Source organism: Mustelus asterias, chromosome 24, assembly GCF_964213995.1.
Source record: "Mustelus asterias chromosome 24, sMusAst1.hap1.1, whole genome shotgun sequence".
In the NCBI taxonomy this organism is placed as follows: Eukaryota; Metazoa; Chordata; class Chondrichthyes; order Carcharhiniformes; family Triakidae; genus Mustelus; species Mustelus asterias.
The window spans coordinates 57157988-57176743 of NC_135824.1; the positions used below are offsets into that span (position 1 = coordinate 57157988).

The 18756-nt window shown below is 53.5% G+C and overlaps 1 protein-coding gene across 1 annotated transcript in view; it reads left to right on the forward strand.

The window, feature by feature from the left end:
* Positions 1-15900: 15900 nt before the first annotated feature.
* Positions 15901-18756, forward strand: part of clasrp (CLK4-associating serine/arginine rich protein) — a 56879-nt gene continuing 54023 nt past the window's right edge. The window contains exon 1 of the mRNA XM_078241085.1: positions 15901-15955. The gene's annotated coding sequence lies outside the window, so the exon portion shown is untranslated. The remainder of the gene's footprint in view (positions 15956-18756) is intronic.

Genomic DNA, 18756 nt, shown 5'->3' on the forward strand with positions numbered 1-18756 from the left:
CCCCCCTCTCTGCCCTCCTCCCCCCTCTCTGCCCTCCTCCCCCCTCTCTGCCCTCCTCCCCCCTCTCTGCCCTCCTCCCCCCTCTCTGCCCTCCTCCCCCCTCTCTGCCCTCCTCCCCCCTCTCTGCCCTCCTCCCCCCTCTCTGCCCTCCTCCCCCCTCTCTGCCCTCCTCCCCCCTCTCTGCCCTCCTCCCCCCTCTCTGCCCTCCTCCCCCCTCTCTGCCCTCCTCCCCCCTCTCTGCCCTCCTCCCCCCTCTCTGCCCTCCTCCCCCCTCTCTGCCCTCCTCCCCCCTCTCTGCCCTCCTCCCCCCTCTCTGCCCTCCTCCCCCCTCTCTGCCCTCCTCCCCCCTCTCTGCCCTCCTCCCCCCTCTCTGCCCTCCTCCCCCCTCTCTGCCCTCCTCCCCCCTCTCTGCCCTCCTCCCCCTCTCTGCCCTCCTCCCCCTCTCTGCCCTCCTCCCCCTCTCTGCCCTCCTCCCCCTCTCTGCCCTCCTCCCCCTCTCTGCCCTCCTCCCCCTCTCTGCCCTCCTCCCCCTCTCTGCCCTCCTCCCCCTCTCTGCCCTCCTCCCCCTCTCTGCCCTCCTCCCCCTCTCTGCCCTCCTCCCCCTCTCTGCCCCCCTCCCCCTCTCTGCCCCCCTCCCCCTCTCTGCCCCCCTCCCCCTCTCTGCCCTCCTCCCCCTCTCTGCCCTCCTCCCCCTCTCTGCCCTCCTCCCCCTCTCTGCCCTCCTCCCCCTCTCTGCCCTCCTCCCCCTCTCTGCCCTCCTCCCCCTCTCTGCCCTCCTCCCCCTCTCTGCCCTCCTCCCCCTCTCGGCTCTCCTCCCCCTCTCGGCTCTCCTCCCCCTCTCTGCCCTCCTCCCCCTCTCTGCCCTCCTCCCCCTCTCTGCCCTCCTCCCCCTCTCTGCCCTCCTCCCCCCTCTCTGCCCTCCTCCCCCCCTCTCTGCCCTCCTCCCCCCCTCTCTGCCCTCCTCCCCCTCTCTGCCCTCCTCCCCCTCTCTGCCCTCCTCCCCCTCTCTGCCCTCCTCCCCCTCTCTGCCCTCCTCCCCCTCTCTGCCCTCCTCCCCCTCTCTGCCCTCCTCCCCCTCTCTGCCCTCCTCCCCCTCTCTGCCCTCCTCCCCCTCTCTGCCCCACAGGTGCTGACTGAGTCACTGTGCTGTCACAGTTCCTAATAGCTCTCAGTACTCTGTGATCAGGTGGACATCTCTTCCCCGCTCCTCCCTGGCTGTTTGTGGCTCTCGATGCTCACTCTCAGTGGGCGGCTTTGCCCTGTGAAGCATCGTAGCAGAGCCTGAGAAGGTGTTTACCTGTGTTGTCAGTAGCAGTGACCAAGAACATGGTGCCCTCTGGCCGACAGTGCTGATCTGATTCTAGATCCTTCCAATTGCCGTTCACATCAACTGAATCTCTGGCTGCCTTTCCTTCAGGAGCTAAAGAAAGCACCCACTGTTTGAATTCTTTCTGCACCAAAGGACGCCCAACATTTCTGCTCCTCAGTGTCAGAGTGGCAGTGCCACGAGCTAAAGACTTTGCACAGCTGCAACATCTGGTATTGTAGCAAGGCCAGGAAGTTTGCTGGGAAGAGTCCCAACTTCTGTTCCCATGTGCCTCTCTCGCCCCCGTCTATCTCTCCCTGTGTTTGTCTCTCTAACGCCATACCTAACTTTCTTCCTTATTGCCCCTTTACTCCAGTTTTGCGAGAATTCCCCAGCTCCTTCCAATATTGCTGAAAGGAGAGACATGTTGTCAAAGTTTTTCAGCTTGTACTCATCAGGACAAACCCAAGAACACCAAATTTCAAAACAATCGCAACAGCTTGTGCAACAGGAGAAAGGGGTGCTGATTGGTTGACAAGTTGACTCTGATTGGCCGGGAGCCCTTGGCTCCTTTCTCAACCAATCGGCGCCCTCTTCTCCCGGGGTGAAATTTGTTGTCGTCGTTTGAAATTTGGCATTCTTGTGTTTGTCCTGATGAGTGCGTGATGCAAAGCTTCAGCAATGAGTCTCCTCAGCAAGATTTCAAAGTTCTCAATTTTCATCCCACCATGCAGAATTCATCTGCCACCTTGCGTCCCTCTTTCCTTCCTAACCATTTCTCTGTCAGGTAGGACCAAGGCTTGTTGGCTGTGATTAGTATTATCTTCCCTGGCTATTAAGAATGAGAGGAGCTCGGAGTAACCCTGCAAAGCAGTTTTTTAAAAAACTTGCAGTGAATTTGCAGAGCGGCGCAGTGGTTAGCACTGCTGCCTCACAGCACCAGGGACCCGGGTTCAAATCCTGGCTTGAGTCACTGCCTGTGTGGAGTCTGCACATTCTCCCCGTGTCCGCGTGGGTTTCCTCCGGGTGCTCCGGTTTCCTCCCGCAGTCCGAAAGACGTCCCGGTTAGGGTGCACTGGCCGTGTTAAATTCTCCCTCAGTGTACCCGAACAGGCGCCGGAGTGTGGCGACTCGGGGAATTTTCACAGTAACCTCAGTGCAATGTTCATATAAGCTGACTTGTGACACTAATTAATAAACTTTAAAAACATGGACATTGCTGGTTTCCTCCCACAGTTCAAAGACATATAAATTGGGTGCATTGGCCATGATAAGTTGCCCATTAGTGTCCAAAGATGTGTCAGTTAGGTGGATTGGCCATGCTAAATTGCCAATTAGTGTCAAAAGATGTTGATTAGGTGGATTGGCCATGCTAAATTGCCAATTAGTGTCAAAAGATGTTGATTAGGTGGATTGGCCATGCTAAATTGCCAATTAGTGTCAAAAGATGTTGATTAGGTGGATTGGCCATGCTAAATTGTCCCTTAGGGTCCAAAGATGTGCAGGTTGGGTGGATTGGCCATGCTAAATTGTCCCTTAGGGTCCAAAGATGTGCAGGTTGGGTGGATTGGCCATGCTAAATTGTCCCTTAGGGTCCAAAGATGTGCAGGTTGGGTGGATTGGCCATGCTAAATTGCCCATTAGTGTCAAAAGATGTTGATTAGGTGCATTGGCCATGCTAAATTGCCCCTTGGGGTCCAAAGATATGTAGGTCATGGGAATTGGCCAGGGGGTAAGCCTACTTAGGGGGTAAGCCTACTTGTGACACTAGTAAATAAGAACTTAAACTAACCTGACTTTGCTGTCGGACAGTGCAGGCTCCCTTTGGTTTTTAATCATTCCTGGATCATCTCATTGTTATTGCTCCTTTGGGAGCAGGGTGGGGGGGATGGTTTACAAGGAGCGTCGGGGTTCCTTTTATCTCTGAATGGAAGCTTTTAAAGATCAGACATTGCCCAAGGTCAGTGTTGGTTTTTTTTTTGTTCGTCAGTGTACCCACAGGTGACGGAGCATGCATCTCTGCCCACAATCAGTGTACGTTGAAGCCTCCTCGAGTAGCTGCACTTGTACAAAATGTTTGATTATTATGTTGATTCTGGGCAAGTGGACAATACTTCCACCGGGCCCCTCCAGGCTCTGAAATGAACCTAGTGCAATTATGTGAGTTTTACAGCATCTTTTGGGTTTATTCAGAATCTTGGTTAATAATTAAAAATAAAAAAAAAAGATTTCTTAAATTCTGCCGCGTCGCCTCTTCTTCAGTGTTTCTTCTTTCTTGCTGCCCGCCCTCCCGGACACTCATCGACCTGCCCATGGGTTTGAGGGGAGAGATACAAAAGGGTCCAGAGGGGCAATTTTTTTCAAGGTGGTGAGTGTCTGAAACAAGCTGCCAGAGTAGAGGGCGGGTACAATGTTGTCTTTTAAGAAGCATTTAGACAATTACACGCTGTCTAAGGATCTTTGGTGAGTTGCTGCGGTGCATGTTGTAGATGGTACACACGGCTGCTACTGTGCGTCGGTGGTGGAGGGAGTGAATGTTTGTGGATGGGCTGCCAATCAAGCAGGGCTGCTTTGTCCCTGAATGGTGTTGAGCTTCTTGAGTGTTGTTGGGTAAGATGGGTATAGAGGGATGTGGGCAGGCAATTGGGACTAGCTTAGTGGTTTAAAAAACAAAGGGCGGCATGGAGAAGTTGGGCCGAAGGGCCTGTTTCCATGCTGTAAATCTCTATGACCTGGGATATAATCAGCTGACCCAGTCCTTCAAGACTGTCCTGCTGTGCTAGTGGACCTTTCATTTCTTTTTTATTATTCATTCATGGGAGATTGGTGTTGCTGGCTGGTCAGCATTTATTGATCTGGCAGAAGGGTTATCCAGACTCGAAACATTGGCTCTATTGGCTTATGGTATTTGCTGCCAAATAAACCTGTTGGACTTTAACCTGGTGTTGTGAGACTTCTTACTGTGTTCACCCCAGTCCAACGCCGGCATCTCCACATCTCTTCTCTCCCCACAGATGCTGTCAGACCGGCTGAGATTTTCCAGCATTTTCTCTTTTTGTTTCAGATTCCAGCATCCACAGTATTTTGCTTTGATCTTTATTGCCCATCCCTAGTTGCCCCTTGAGAAGGTGGTGGTGAGCTGCCTCCTTGAAGCGCTGCAGTCCCCGTGCTGTGGGTTGACCCACAATGCCGTTAGGGAGGGAATTCCAGGATTTTGGCCCAGTGACTGCGAAGGAACGGCCGATTATATTTCCAAGTCAGGATGGTGAGTGGCTTGGAGGGGAACATGTAGGTGGTGATGGTGCTAAATTGCCCCTTAGTGTCAGGGGGGGCTAGCAGGGGTAAATATTTGAGTGGGATTGTTGTCAGTGTAGTTGATGGGCCAAATGGCCTCCTCCTGCATGGTAGGGATTCTATGACGTCCACTTGCAAATTCCTCCTGCAGCCATGCACTGTCCTTATTTGGAAATATAATCGGCCGTTCCTTCACTGTCCCTGGGTCAAACTCCTGGAACTCTCTCCCTAACAGCACTGTGGGTGTACCTACACCTCGGGGACTGCAGCGGTTCAAGAAGGCAGGCTCACCCACCACCTTCTCGAGAGCAATGCTGGCCTGGTCAGCAGACATCCACATAAAAACACAAAGTAGAAGCAGGTGTAGGCCATTCGGCCCTTCAAGCCTGCTCCCCCATTCATTTTGATCATAGCTGATCATATTCAATATCCTGATTTCTCCCCCCCCGCCCCTCCATATCCCCTTAGCCCCAAGAGCGATATCTAATTTCTTCTTGAAATCAGACAACGTTTTGGCCTCAACTACTTTCTGTGGTAGTGAATTCCACACATTCACCACCCTCTGGGTGAAGAAATTTCTCCTCGCCTCAGTCCTAAAAGGTTTACCCCCTTATCCTCAAACTATGATCCCTAGTTCTGGACTCTCCCACCATCGGGAACATTCTTTCTGAATCCACCCTGTCTAACCCTGTTAGAATTTTATAAGTTTCTATGAGATCCCCTCTCACTCTTCTGAACTCCAGTGAATATAATCCTATAACTGACTTAGTCTCTCCTCATATGACAGACCTGCCATCCCAGGAATCAGCCTGGTAAACCTTCGCTGCACTCCCTCTATAGCAAGGACATCCTTTCTCAGATACGGACACCAAAACTGCACACAATATTCCAGGTGTGGCCTCACCAACACCCTATACAATTGTAGCGATGCTGGCATTGGACTGGGATGGGCACAGTAAGAAGTCTCACAGCACCAGGTTAAAGTCCATCAGGTTTATTTGGTATCGAGCTTTCGGAGCGCTGCTCCTTCATCAGGTGATGAAGGAGCAGCGCTCCAAAAGCTCGTGATACCAAATAAACCTGTTGGACATTAACCTGGTGTTTTGAGATTTCTTACTATATAATTGTGGCAGAACACCCCTATCCCTATGCTCAAATCCTCTCGCGATGAAGGCGATCGTACCATTTACATTCTTTACTGCCTGCTGTACCTGCGCGCTTACTTTCAACCACTGTTGCACAGATCACCAAGGTTTTGCTGAGTATCTACCTCTCTCAATTCACACCCATTCAAGTAATCTGTCTTCCTATTATTGCTACCAAAGTGGATAACCTCACATTTATCCACACCATACTGCATCTATCACTCAGCCTGTTCAAATCACGCTGAAGCATCTCTGCATCCTCCTCACCCTCCCACCCAACTTTGTATCATTTGCAAATTTGGAGATAATACATTCAGTTCCCTCTTCCAAATCATTAATATATAACGTGAACAGTTGGGGTCCTAACACACATCCCTGCGGAACCCCACTAGTCACTGACTGCCAATCAGAAGAAGACCCATTTATGCCAACTCTTTGCTTCCTATCTGCTAACCAGCTTTCTATCCATCTCAAGACATTACCTGCAATCCCATGTGCTTTAACTTTACATAGCAGTCTGTTATGTGAGGACTTGTCCAAAGCCCACAAAGTCTAAATAAACCACATCCACTGGTTCTCCTCGGTCATAACAGACCACTATGTAAAGTAGGTCCATTCAAAAGTCTGATGGCAGCAGGGAAGAAGCTATTCTTGAGTCGGTTGGTACATGATCTCAGACCTTGGTATCTTTTTCCCGACGGAAGAAGGTGGAAGAGTGAATGTTCGGGGTGCGTGGGGTCCTGAATTATGCTGGCTGCTTTGCCGAGGCAGCGGGAAGTGTAGACAGAGTCAATGGATGGGAGGCTGGTTTGCGTGACGGATTGGACTACATTCACAACATTTTGTAGTCCCTTGCGGTCTTGGTCAGAGCAGGGGCCATACCAAGCTGTGATACCTCTGGATAGGATGCTTTCTATGGTGCATCTGTAAAAGTTGGTGAGAGACGGTAGCTGACATGCTGAATTTCCTTAGCCTCCTGAGAAAGTAGAGGCGTTGGTGGGCTTTCTTAACTATAGTGTCGGCATAGGGGGACCAGGACAGGTTGTTGGGGATCTGGACATCTAGAAACTTGAAGCTCTCCACCGTTTCCACTTCATCCTTGTCGATGTAGACAGGGTCATGACCTCCACTACGCTTACTGAGGTGGATGACTATCTCCTTCATTTTACTGACATTGAGGGAAAGATTATTTTTGCCGCACCAGTTCACCAGATTCTCAATCTCATCCCTGTACTCTCATCGTTGTTCGAGATCCGACCCACTACAGTGGTGTCATCAGCAGACTTGAAGACGGAGTTGGAGGGGAATTTGACCACGCAGTCATAAGTGCATAAGGAGTATAGTAAGGGACTGAGGACACAGCCTTGTGGGGCACCGATGTTGAGGATGATCGTGGAGGAGGTGTTGTTGCCTATCCTTACTGATTGCGGTCTGTGAGTTAGGAAGTTCAGGATCCAGTCACAGAGGGATTATCCGCCTTGGCTCACTAATACCCTTAGCTAGGAAAAATTGTATCGCCCTCTTCATTTGGAGTGTCAGCACTTGATTAAATGCCTGCCTCTCTACATCGGATAGCTATAATCTCAGGGATAATGACAGGGGGAAAAGCCAGCATTGTGTGACTTAAGCCTCTGCAATCGTTCCTCTGGTTGAGATACTGTGTGGCTGCATTGATGGTAAATAGACCACACGAGATTCTAACGCAAATAAAGGAAGAAAACAACTGGAAAAAATTCAGCAGGTCTGTGGAGAGAGAATCATAGAATCCTTACGGTGCAGAAGGAGGCCATTTGGCCCATCGAATCTGCACCGACCACAACCCCACCCAGCCCCTATCTCTGTTACCCCAAGTATTTATCCTGCTGGTCCCCCGACTCTGAGGGGCAATTTAGCACGGCCAATGCACCAAACCAGCATGTCTTTCGGACTGTGGAAGGAAACCGGAGCACCCGGAGGAAACCCACGCAGACAACGTGCAGACTCCACACAGACAGTGACCCAAGGCCGGGGAATCGAACCCGGGTCCCTGGCGCTGTGAGGCAGCAGCGCTAACCCACTGTGCCACCGTGCTGCCCTGAAATAGAAATAGTTCCTTTTTTGTTTAGGTGGAGGGCCTTTCATCAGAATTGGCAGGTAGAAATGTATCAGGATTGCAAGCGGAGGAAGGGAGGGGAATAGAACAAAAGTCAGGGTCAGTGTTGGGGCGAAAAATAGGAGTGGTTAAATCCCTTTAACAAATGCAAAATACTCCCAACTGCCAGAGATCGGAAACAAAACCAAAATGCAGGTAAAGCCCTTTGAGGCTGCTCTGCCATTTAACAAGGTCATGACTGAGCTGATAGTCACCTCAAATCTGCATCCTGCCTACCCTTCCCCATTATATATTGTCCCTCTTCCCCCCTTGCTTAACAAGAATCTATCCACCCCTCCACCTTAAAAATATTCAAAGACTCTATTCCCACCACAGTCTCAGGGTGAGACTCACAACCCTCTGAGAGAAAAACATTCACCTCATTTCCCTTTTAAATTAGTTACCCCTTGTTTTTACACCTCAGTCAGATCCCTAGAAGGTGGTGAGATAAATGGCGGAGCAGGCTTGAAGGGCCGAATGGCCTACACTTCTTTTGAATAGAATCCCAACAGTGCAGAAAGAGGCCACTCAGCCCATTGAGTCTGCACTGACCACAATCCCACCCAGACCCTATCCCCATAACCACACGTATTTACCCTGCTAATCAACTTGACACTATGGGACAATTTAGCATAGCCAATCAACCTAACCTGTACATCTTTGAACTGTGGGAGGAAACCGGAGCACCCGGAGGAAACCCACGCAGACATGAGGAGAACGTGCAGGCTTCACACAGACAGTGACCCAAGGCCAGAATTGAGCCCGGGTCCCTGGCGCTGTGAGGCAGCAGTGCTAACCCCCTGTGCCACCATGCTGCCTTGTTCACAGGTTTGTATTATCACTGGGCTAGCATCCAGCATAATGCTCTGGGGACCCAGGTTCGAATCCCGCCACGGCAGAAGAGGAAATTTAAATTCAATTTAAAAATCTGGAATTAAAAGTCCAAAGATAACCACTGATGATTATCGTTAAAAACCCATCTGGTTCACTAATATGCTTCAGGGAAGGAAATCTGCTGCCCTTACCCGGTCTGGCCTACATGTGACTGCAATCATAGAAACCCTACAGTGCAGAAAGAGGCCATTTGGCCCATCGAGTCTGCACCGATCACAATCCCACCCAGGCCCTATCCCCACACATTTACCCGCCAATCCCTCTAAACTACGCATCTCAGGACACTAAGGGCAATTTTAGCATAGCCAATCAACCTAACCCGCACATCTTTGGACTGTGGGAGGAAACCGGAGCACCTGGAGGAAACCCACGCAGACACAAGGAGAATGTGCAGACTCCACAAAATCTTAAATGCCTTCGGAGAAGCCTCTGAGATGCCCCGGCCAGCGACATCCACATTCCATGAATGCATTATTTTTTTGTGTCTTTATTTCAGCAGCCAGGTTACATTTGCTCTTGAGATTGTAGCTGAGGTCGTATCGCAGTGAAAGCGTCCCCAGGAGCGCCCTTTAAATACGTTCCAATGTTTGATCAGTCAATCTGAACCTTGAGAAATGGCAGTGGGTGATAAGGATCACGGTACGATAGTAGAGTATCGCTGGTGGAGGTCTGGTAGTCTCGAACCATCAAGGACGTGCCTTGGCGATTGAGTAAAACGGCCTTCAAATATGCCACATTTTAGCTGAAATTGTCTCTTTGTTTAATAGGTACAGGGAGAATGTGCAAACTCCGCACAGACCACATACGTATAGAACGCTGGTTAGGCCACATTTGGAGTACTGCGTCCAGTTCTGGTCGCCGCACGACCAGAAGGACGTGGAGGCTTTAGAGAGAGTGCAGAGAAGGTTTACCAGGATGTTGCCTGGTATGGAGGGTCTTAGCTATGAGGAGAGATTGGGTAGACTGGACTTGTTCTCCCTGGAAAGACGGAGAATGAGGGGAGACCTAATAGAGGTGCACAAAATGATGAAGGGTATAGATAGGGTGAACGGTGGGAAGCTTTTTCCCAGGTTGGAGGTGACGATCACGAGGGGTCACGGGCTCAAGGTGAGAGGGGCGAGGTATAACTCAGATATCAGAGGGACGTTTTTTACACAGAGAGTGGTGGGTGCCTGGAATGCGCTGCCAAGTAGGGTGGTGGAGGCAGACACGCTGGCATCGTTTAAGACTTACCTGGATAGTCACATGAGCAGCCTGGGAATGGAGGGATACAAACGATTGGTCTAGTTGGACCAAGGAGCGGCACAGGCTTGGAGGGCCGAAGGGCCTGTTTCCTGTGCTGTACTGTTCTTTGTTCTTTGTTCAGACAGTGACCCAAGCCGGGAATTGAACCCGGGTCCCTGGCGCTGTGAGGCAGCAGTGCCAATCGCCATGCCGCCACACTTCAGAATTGAGCATTTTTATGCAGGAGGTCTCTGTGTAAGTGTCGGGTTGTAAACAGGATGAAACCCTCTGGACAAAATTGCTACCCTTGGGGAAAACCTCACTGATGTTTTCAGGGATTATTGGTTTGGGAAGTGAAGTCTCTCAAACTCCCAAGTTGTCCTTAGTGAGCTGTCTGCACACTCCACCCCTTGAGACTCTGACATATTTGCAATCTCTGAAGCTCTAGTGATAATGTGGAGATGCCGGCATTGGACTGGGGTGGGCTCAGTAAGAAGTCTCACAACACCAGGCTAAAAGTCCGACAGATTTATTTGGAATCACGAGCTTTCGGAGCGCCGCTCCTTCATCAGGTGAGTGGAGAGGCAGGTTTCACAAACACGGCATATATAGACAGAGACACAACTGCAAGATAATGGTTGGAATGCGAGTCTTTACAGGTAATCAAGTCTTTATAGGTACAGACACAGTGCGAGTGGAGAGAGGGTTAATCACAGGTTAAAGAGGTGTAAATTGTCTCCAGCCAGGACAGTTAGTAGGATTTTGCAAACTGATAACCAAGTTCCGCACACATGAGGATGGCCTCAACTGGGACCTTGGGTTCATGTCACTCGACATGCAAGCCCCACCATTTGGCCTGGGGTTTTTCTACACCTTGGCTGTGACTGTAACACTACATTCTGCACCCTCTCCTTTCCTTCTCTATGAACGGTATGCTTTGTCTGCATAGCGCGCAAGGAACAATACTTTTCACTGTATGTTAATACATGTGACAATAATAAATCAAATCAAATCAACAGGCACAGAGGTGGAACTACACCAGGAGTCGAGCTTTCACCATGGAGAGCAACAAGCTGGAGGCTGTCACCCACCCCCCTACTCACCCCCCACTTCTCCCCCCCACCCACAAGAGGAAGGCAGAGCCCTCAGCTCTGCTGCTCCCAACAGAGAATGATGAGGCCTTGAGAATTTTCCAACCATTGCGATAAGGGAGGCACGAGAAAAACGCGCAGAAAGACTTGCATTGATTTGATGTTTTTTCACAATGGCCAGGCGTCTCAAAGCGTTTTACAGCCGGCGGAGCGCTTTGTTTCGAAGCGCAGTCGCTGTTGTCATGCAGAAAACGCAGCAGCCATCCTGAGCACAGCAAGATCCCACGACCTGCAACTTGACAATGACTGGATCACCCATTTTTTTTTAGTGAGGGATACATATCGCGGCTAGGACACGGTGGGAGGGGGGGGGGGGCTAACTCTTTTGAAGCTCTTCTTTGACAGAGTGAAATCTTTCACATTCGCTCGAGAAGTCAGCCACGTATTTTTTATTAAGAATATTTTTGTTTTCCATTTTCCATTTGTCACAAAACGCAACAAATCATCGAATCGACGAATCCCTACAGTACAGAAGGAGGCCATTCGGCCCATCGAGTTTGCACCGACCACAATCCCTCCCAGGGCCTATTCCTCTAACCCCACATATTTACCCTAGCTAGTCCCCCTGAGAATAAGGGGCAATTGAGCCTATCAACCTAACCAGCACATCTTTGGACACTAAGGGACAATTTAGCATGGCCAATCCACCTAACCTGCACATCTTTGGACACTAAGGGACAATTAAGCATGGCTAATCCACCTAACCTGCACATCTTTGGACACTAAGGGACAATTTAATCATAGAAATCATAGAAAACCTACAGTGCAGAAGGAGGCCATTCAGCCCATCGAGTCTGCACCGACCACAATCCCACCCAGGCCCTACCCCCACATATTTACCCACTAATCCCTCTAACCTACGCATCTCAGGACTCTAAGGGGCAATTGTTTTTAACCTGGCCAATCAACCTAACCCACACATCTTTGGACTGTGGGAGGAAACCAGAGCACCCAGAGGAAACCCACGCAGACACGAGGAGAATGTGCAAACTCCACACAGACAGTGACCCGAGCCGGGAATCGAACCCGGGACCCTGGAGCTGTGAAGCAGCAGTGCTAACCACTGTGCTACCATTTAGCATGGCCAATCCCCCTAACCTACACATCTTTGGACTGCGGGAGGAAACCGGAGCACCCGGAGGAAACCCGAGAAAAACGTGCAGACTCCACACAGACAGTGACCCAAGGCTGGAATTGAACCTGGGCCCCTGACTTAACTTTAGTGTAACTGGCAAGTACCCAGGCAGATATTGGCCTTTATCCGCGTGTTGGTCTCTGTAGCCCTCTGCATGGTCTGCTCCTTCGGTCTGGGTCTGATACTCAGGCTCTGGTCTTCCTTCCATCGTTGGTGCGGTGGCACTCCTCATGGTGCCAGTTGCTGGCGGTGGTCACCATTGTTCCGTTCCAGTCGCGCACTCTCTGTCTCTTTCTCGTTCCTGCTCTTCCTTCCCCTGTGCCGCACCTTTTATCCTTCATTGGTTTTGCGCCCTTTCGGGCAGTCTCTTGATTATCACCAATCAATCAATCAGGGTCTGATCACCCTGATCGATAGAGTCCAATCAGGTGCTGCCATCCCGATCTCTGGGTGTGTACCCAGGATACTGGAGGCACGTAGGTCACAGGGTGGTGAACGTAGCCCAATCCATCACTCAAACCAACCTCCAATCCATTGACTCTATCTACACTTCCCGCTGCCTCGGGAAAACAGCCAGCGTAATCATAAGACCATAAGACCATAAGACATAGGAGCGGAAGTAAGGCCATTCGGCCCATCGAGTCCACTCCACCATTCAATCATGGTTGATTTCAACTCCATTTACCCGCTCTCTCCCCATAGCCCTTAATTCCTCGAGAAATCAAGAATTTATCAATTTCTGTCTTGAAGACGCTCAACGTCTCGGCCTCCACAGCCCTCTGTGGCAATGAATTCCACAGACCCACCACTCTCTGGCTGAAGAAATTTCTCCTCATCTCTGTTCTAAAGTGACTCCCTTTTATTCTAAGGCTGTGCCCCCGCGTCCTAGTCTCCCCTGTTAATGGAAACAACTTCCCTACGTCCATCCTATCTAAGCCGTTCATTATCTTGTAAGTTTCTATCAGATCTCCCCTCAACCTCCTAAACTCCAATGAATATAATCCCACGATCCTCAGACGTTCATCGTATGTCAGGCCTACCATTCCTGGGATCATCCGTGTGAATCTCCGCTGGACCCGCTCCAGTGCCAGTATGTCCTTCCTGAGGTGTGGGGCCCAAAATTGCTCACAGTACTCCAAATGGGGCCTAACCAGTGCTTTATAAAGCCTCAGAAGTACATCCCTGCTTTTGTATTCCAAGCCTCTTGAGATAAATGACAACATTACATTTGCTTTCCTAATTACGGACTCAACCTGCAAGTTTACCTTTAGAGAATCCTGGACTAGGACTCCCAAGTCCCTTTGCACTTTAGCATTATGAATTTTGTCACCGTTTAGAAAATAGTCCATGCCTCTATTCTTTTTTCCAAAGTGTACGACCTCGCACTTGCCCACGTTGAATTTCATCAGCCACTTCTTGGACCACTCTCCTAAACTGTCTAAATCTTTCTGCAGCCTCCCCACCTCCTCAATACTACCTGCCCCTCCACCTATCTTTGTATCATCGGCAAACTTGGCCAGAATGCTCCCAGTCCCGTCATCTAGATCGTTAATATATAAAGAGAACAGCTGTGGCCCCAACACTGAACCCTGCGGGACACCACTTGTCACCGGTTGCCATTCTGAGAAAGAACCTTTTATCCCAACTCTCTGCCTTCTGTCTGACAGCCAATCGTCAATCCATGTTAGTACCTTGCCTCGAATACCATGGGCCCTTATTTTACTCAGCAGTCTCCCGTGAGGCACCTTGTCAAAGGCCTTTTGGAAGTCAAGATAGATAACATCCATTGGCTCTCCTTGGTCTAACCTATTTGTTATCTCTTCAAAGAACTCTAACAGGTTTGTCAGGCACGACCTCCCCTTACTAAATCCATGCTGACTTGTCTTAATCCGACCCTGCACTTCCAAGAATTTAGAAATCTCATCCTTAACGATGGATTCTAGAATTTTGCCAACAACTGAGGTTAGGCTAATTGGCCTATAATTTTCCATCTTTTTTCTTGTTCCCTTCTTGAACAGTGGGGTTACAACAGCGATTTTCCAATCCTCTGGGACTTTCCCTGACTCCAGTGACTTTTGAAAGATCATAACTAACGCCTCCACTATTTCTTCAGCTATCTCCTTTAGAACTCTAGGATGTAGCCCATCTGGGCCCGGAGATTTATCAATTTTCAGACCTTTTAGTTTCTCTAGCACTTTCTCCACTCACCCCGGACATTCTCTCTTCCATCTTCTCCCGTCGGGAAAAAGATACAAAAGTCACGTACTAACCGACCCAAGAACAGCTTCGTCCCTGCTGCCGTCAGACCTTTTGAATGGACCTACCTTGCATTAAGTTGATCTTTCTCTACACCCTAGCCATGACTGTAACACTACATACTGCACTCTCTCCTTTCCTTCTCTATGAACGGTACGTGTTATCTGTATAGTGCGCAAGAAACAATACTTTTCACTGTATCCCAGCACGTGACAATAATAAATCAAATCAAATCCTCCATCCATGCTGAAATGTAAACCCAAATCCATGAATCTTTATCTTGTATATTAACCTTTTATGTGGCACCTTATCAAATCCCTTTTGGAAATCCAGGTATACTACATCTATTGGTTCCCCTTTATCTATCCTCCTTGTTACATCCTCAAAAACTAGAATACATTTGTCAAACAGGATTTCCCTCTCATATAACCATGATCTAATCATATAGGTAAAAAAAAGGCAAAGTCTCCATCGTCCCAGATAACCAGAGGCTGGTCTCCCATAGAATCCCTATAGTGCAGAAGGAGGCCATTCAGCCCATTGAGTTTACACTGACTCTCCGATAGAGCATCATACCCATGCTCACTTCCCCCAATCCTATCGCTGTAGCCCTGTGCATTTACCACAGCTAATACATCTAACCTGCTCATTTGGACACTATGGGGAAATTTTAGCATGTCCAGTCCACCAAACCTGCACATAGAATCATAGAATCCTCCAGTGCAGAAAGAGGCCATTCTGCACTGACCACAATCTTGGGACTTTGGACCCTTTGAGGGGGGAGAGCTGACTGGTGGTGATTTAACCTGAGGGTCACCACACCTCAGGCAAGGGGCAAGGTTGAGAAGGCAGCTTCATGAACAACCTCAGTTGGTACTGGAATTGAACCCACGCTTCGCTCCGTGTCATGAACGAGCTGTCCAACCAACTGAGCTAAATCGACTCGTACAATCCTTTCTGGGTGAGGTAGACTTGGGATCTGCCTCTGAGCTCTGACCCTGATTAGACTCGATTTAATTTGATGTATTATTTTCACATGTATTGGGATACAGTGAAAAGTATTGTTTCTTGTGCGCTATACAGACAAAAAATATACCGTTCATAGGGGAGAATGAAAGGAGAGAGCGCAGAATATAGTCACAGTAAGAAGTCTCACAACACTAGGTTAAAGTCCAACAGGTTTATTTGGTGGCACGAGCTTTCGGAGCGCTGCTCCTTCATCAAATGGGGTGGAGGAGGAACTCTCGCTGCGGAACTATTGTCGCACCTGGATTTCCGCGGGAGCCCCTTTGGTTGCGGTACACGCAGCGGGGCGGAAGTGGCCGGGGGGGAGCGGAGGGAGGGGAGGGCAGCGGGGCGGAAGTTGTCACTGCGGCCTGGATAAGAGGGGAAGAAAAGATGGCGGAGCGCGGTTAAAAGGTTCAGGTGAAAGGAGCGGCGGGAGGAGGCGGGGGATCGGGGGGGGGGAGTGGGGGATCTGGAGGGGGGGGGGAGTGGGGGATCTGGAGGGGGGGGGGAGTGGGGGATCTGGAGGGGGGGGGGAGTGGGGGATCTGGAGGGGGGGGGGAGTGGGGGATCTGGAGGGGGGGGGGAGTGGGGGATCTGGAGGGGGGGGGGGAGTGGGGGATCAGGAGGGGGGGGGAGTGGGGGATCAGGAGGGGGGGGGAGTGGGGGATCAGGAGGGGGGGGGAGTGGGGGATCAGGAGGGGGGGGGGAGTGGGGGATCAGGAGGGGGGGGGGAGTGGGGGATCAGGAGGGGGGGGGGAGTGGGGGGATCAGGAGGGGGGGGGAGTGGGGGATCAGGAGGGGGGGGGGAGTGGGGATCAGGAGGGGGGGGGGAGTGGGGGATCAGGAGGGGGGGGGAGTGGGGGATCAGGAGGGGGGGGGGAGTGGGGGATCAGGAGGGGGGGGGGAGTGGGGGATCAGGAGGGGGGGGGGAGTGGGGGATCAGGAGGGGGGGGGGAGTGGGGGATCAGGAGGGGGGGGGAGTGGGGGATCAGGAGGGGGGGGGGAGTGGGGGATCAGGAGGGGGGGGGGAGTGGGGGATCAGGAGGGGGGGGGGAGTGGGGGATCAGGAGGGGGGGGGGAGTGGGGGATCAGGAGGGGGGGGGGAGTGGGGGATCAGGAGGGGGGGGGGAGTGGGGGATCAGGAGGGGGGGGGGAGTGGGGGATCAGGAGGGGGGGAGTGGGGGATCAGGAGGGGGGAGTGGGGGATCAGGAGGGGGGGAGTGGGGGATCAGGAGGGGGGGATCGGGGGGAGTGGGGGATCAGCGGGGGGGGGGGGGAAGTGGGGGATCAGCGGGGGGGGGGGGGAGTGGGGGATCAGCGGGGGGGGGGGAGTGGGGGATCAGCGGGGGGGGGAGTGGGGGATCAGCGGGGGGGGGAGTGGGTGATCAGCGGGGGAGGGGGGGGAGTGGGGGATCAGCGGGGGAGGGGGGGAGTGGGGGATCAGCGGGGGAGGGGGGGGAGTGGGGGATCAGCGGGGGAGGGGGGCGAGTGGGGGATCAGCGGGGGGGGAGTGGGGGATCAGGGGGGGGGAGTGGGGGATCAGGGGGGGGGGAGTGGGGGATCAGGAGGGGGGGGAGTGGGGGATCGGTGGGGGGAGTGGGGGATCGGTGGGGGAGTGGGGGATCGGGGGGAGGGGGGGATCAGGGGGGGGAGTGGGGGATCGGGGGGGGAGTGGGGGATCGGGGGGGGGAGTGGGGGATCGGGGGGGGAGGGGGATCGGGGGGGAGGGGGATCGGGGGGAGGGGGGATCAGGGGGGGAGGGGGATCAGGAGGGGGGGAGTGGGGGATCGGGGGGAGTGGGGGATCGGGGGGGAGTGGGGGGATCGGGGGGGAGTGGGGGATCGGGGGGGAGGGGGATCAGGGGGGGAGTGGGGGATCAGGGGGGGAGTGGGGGATCAGGGGGGAGTGGGGGATCAGGGGGGGAGTGGGGGATCAGGAGGGGGGGAGGGGGATCAGGAGGGGGGGGAGTGGGGGATCAGGAGGGAGGGAAGGGGGGGAGGGGGATCAGGAGGGAGGGGGAGAAGGGGGATCAGGAGGGGGGGGAGTGGGGGATCAGGAGGGAGGGAAGGGGGGGAGGGGGATCAGGAGGGAGGGGGAGAAGGGGGATCAGGAGGGAGGGGGGAGGGGGATCAGGAGGGAGGGAGGGGGGGAGGGGGATCAGGAGGGAGGGAGGGGGGGAGGGGGATCAGGAGGGAGGGAGGGGGGGAGGGGGATCAGGAGGGAGGGAGGGGGGAGGGGGATCAGGAGGGAGGGGGGGAGGGGGATCAGGGGGGAGGGGGATCAGGAGGGGGGGAGGGGGATCAGGAGGGAGGGGGAGGGGGATCAGGAGGGAGGGGGAGGGGGATCAGGAGGGGGGGAGGGGGGATCAGGAGGGGGGGAGGGGGGGAGGGGGATCAGGAGGGAGGGGGGAGGGGGATCAGGAGGGAGGGGGGAGGGGGATCAGGAGGGAGGGGGATCAGGAGGGAGGGGGATCAGGAGGGAGGGGGGAGGGGGATCAGGAGGGAGGGGGGGAGGGGGTTCAGGAGGGAGGGGGGGAGGGGGATCAGGAGGGAGGGGGGGGAGGGGGATCAGGAGGGAGGGGGAAGGGGGGGTGATCGGGAAGGAGGGGGATCAGGAGGGGGGATCGGAAGGGGGGATCAGGAGGGGGGAAGGGGGGATCAGGAGGGGGGAGGGGGGAAGGAGGGGGGAAGGGGGGATCAGGAGGGAGGGGGGGGTCAGGAGGGGGGATCAGGAGGGGGGGAGGAGGGGATCAGGAGGGGGGGTGGGGGGATCAGGAGGGAGGGGGAGGAGGGGGATCAGGAGGGAGGGGGAGGGGGAGTGGGGGATCAGGAGGGGGGGGAGTGGGGGATCAGGAGGGGGGGAGTGGGGGATCAGGAGGGGGGGGAGTGGGGGATCAGGGGGAGGGGGGGAGTGGGGAATCAGGAGGGGGGGAGTGGGGGATCAGGGGGAGGGGGGGGAGTGGGGGATCGGGGGGGGGAGTGGGGGATCAGGAGGGGGGGAGTGGGGGATCAGGGGGGGGGGAGTGGGGGATCAGGGGGGGGGGAGTGGGGGATCAGGAGGTGGGGGATCAGGAGTGGGGGGGGGGAGTGGGGGTTCAGGAGGGGAGGGGGGTGGGGGATCAGGAGGGGGGGGTTAGAAGGGGGAGCAGGATGGGGGCGGGTGTGTGGGGGAGTGGGTTGAGGGGGTCCTGAGATCTGGGCAGAAGCTGGGTG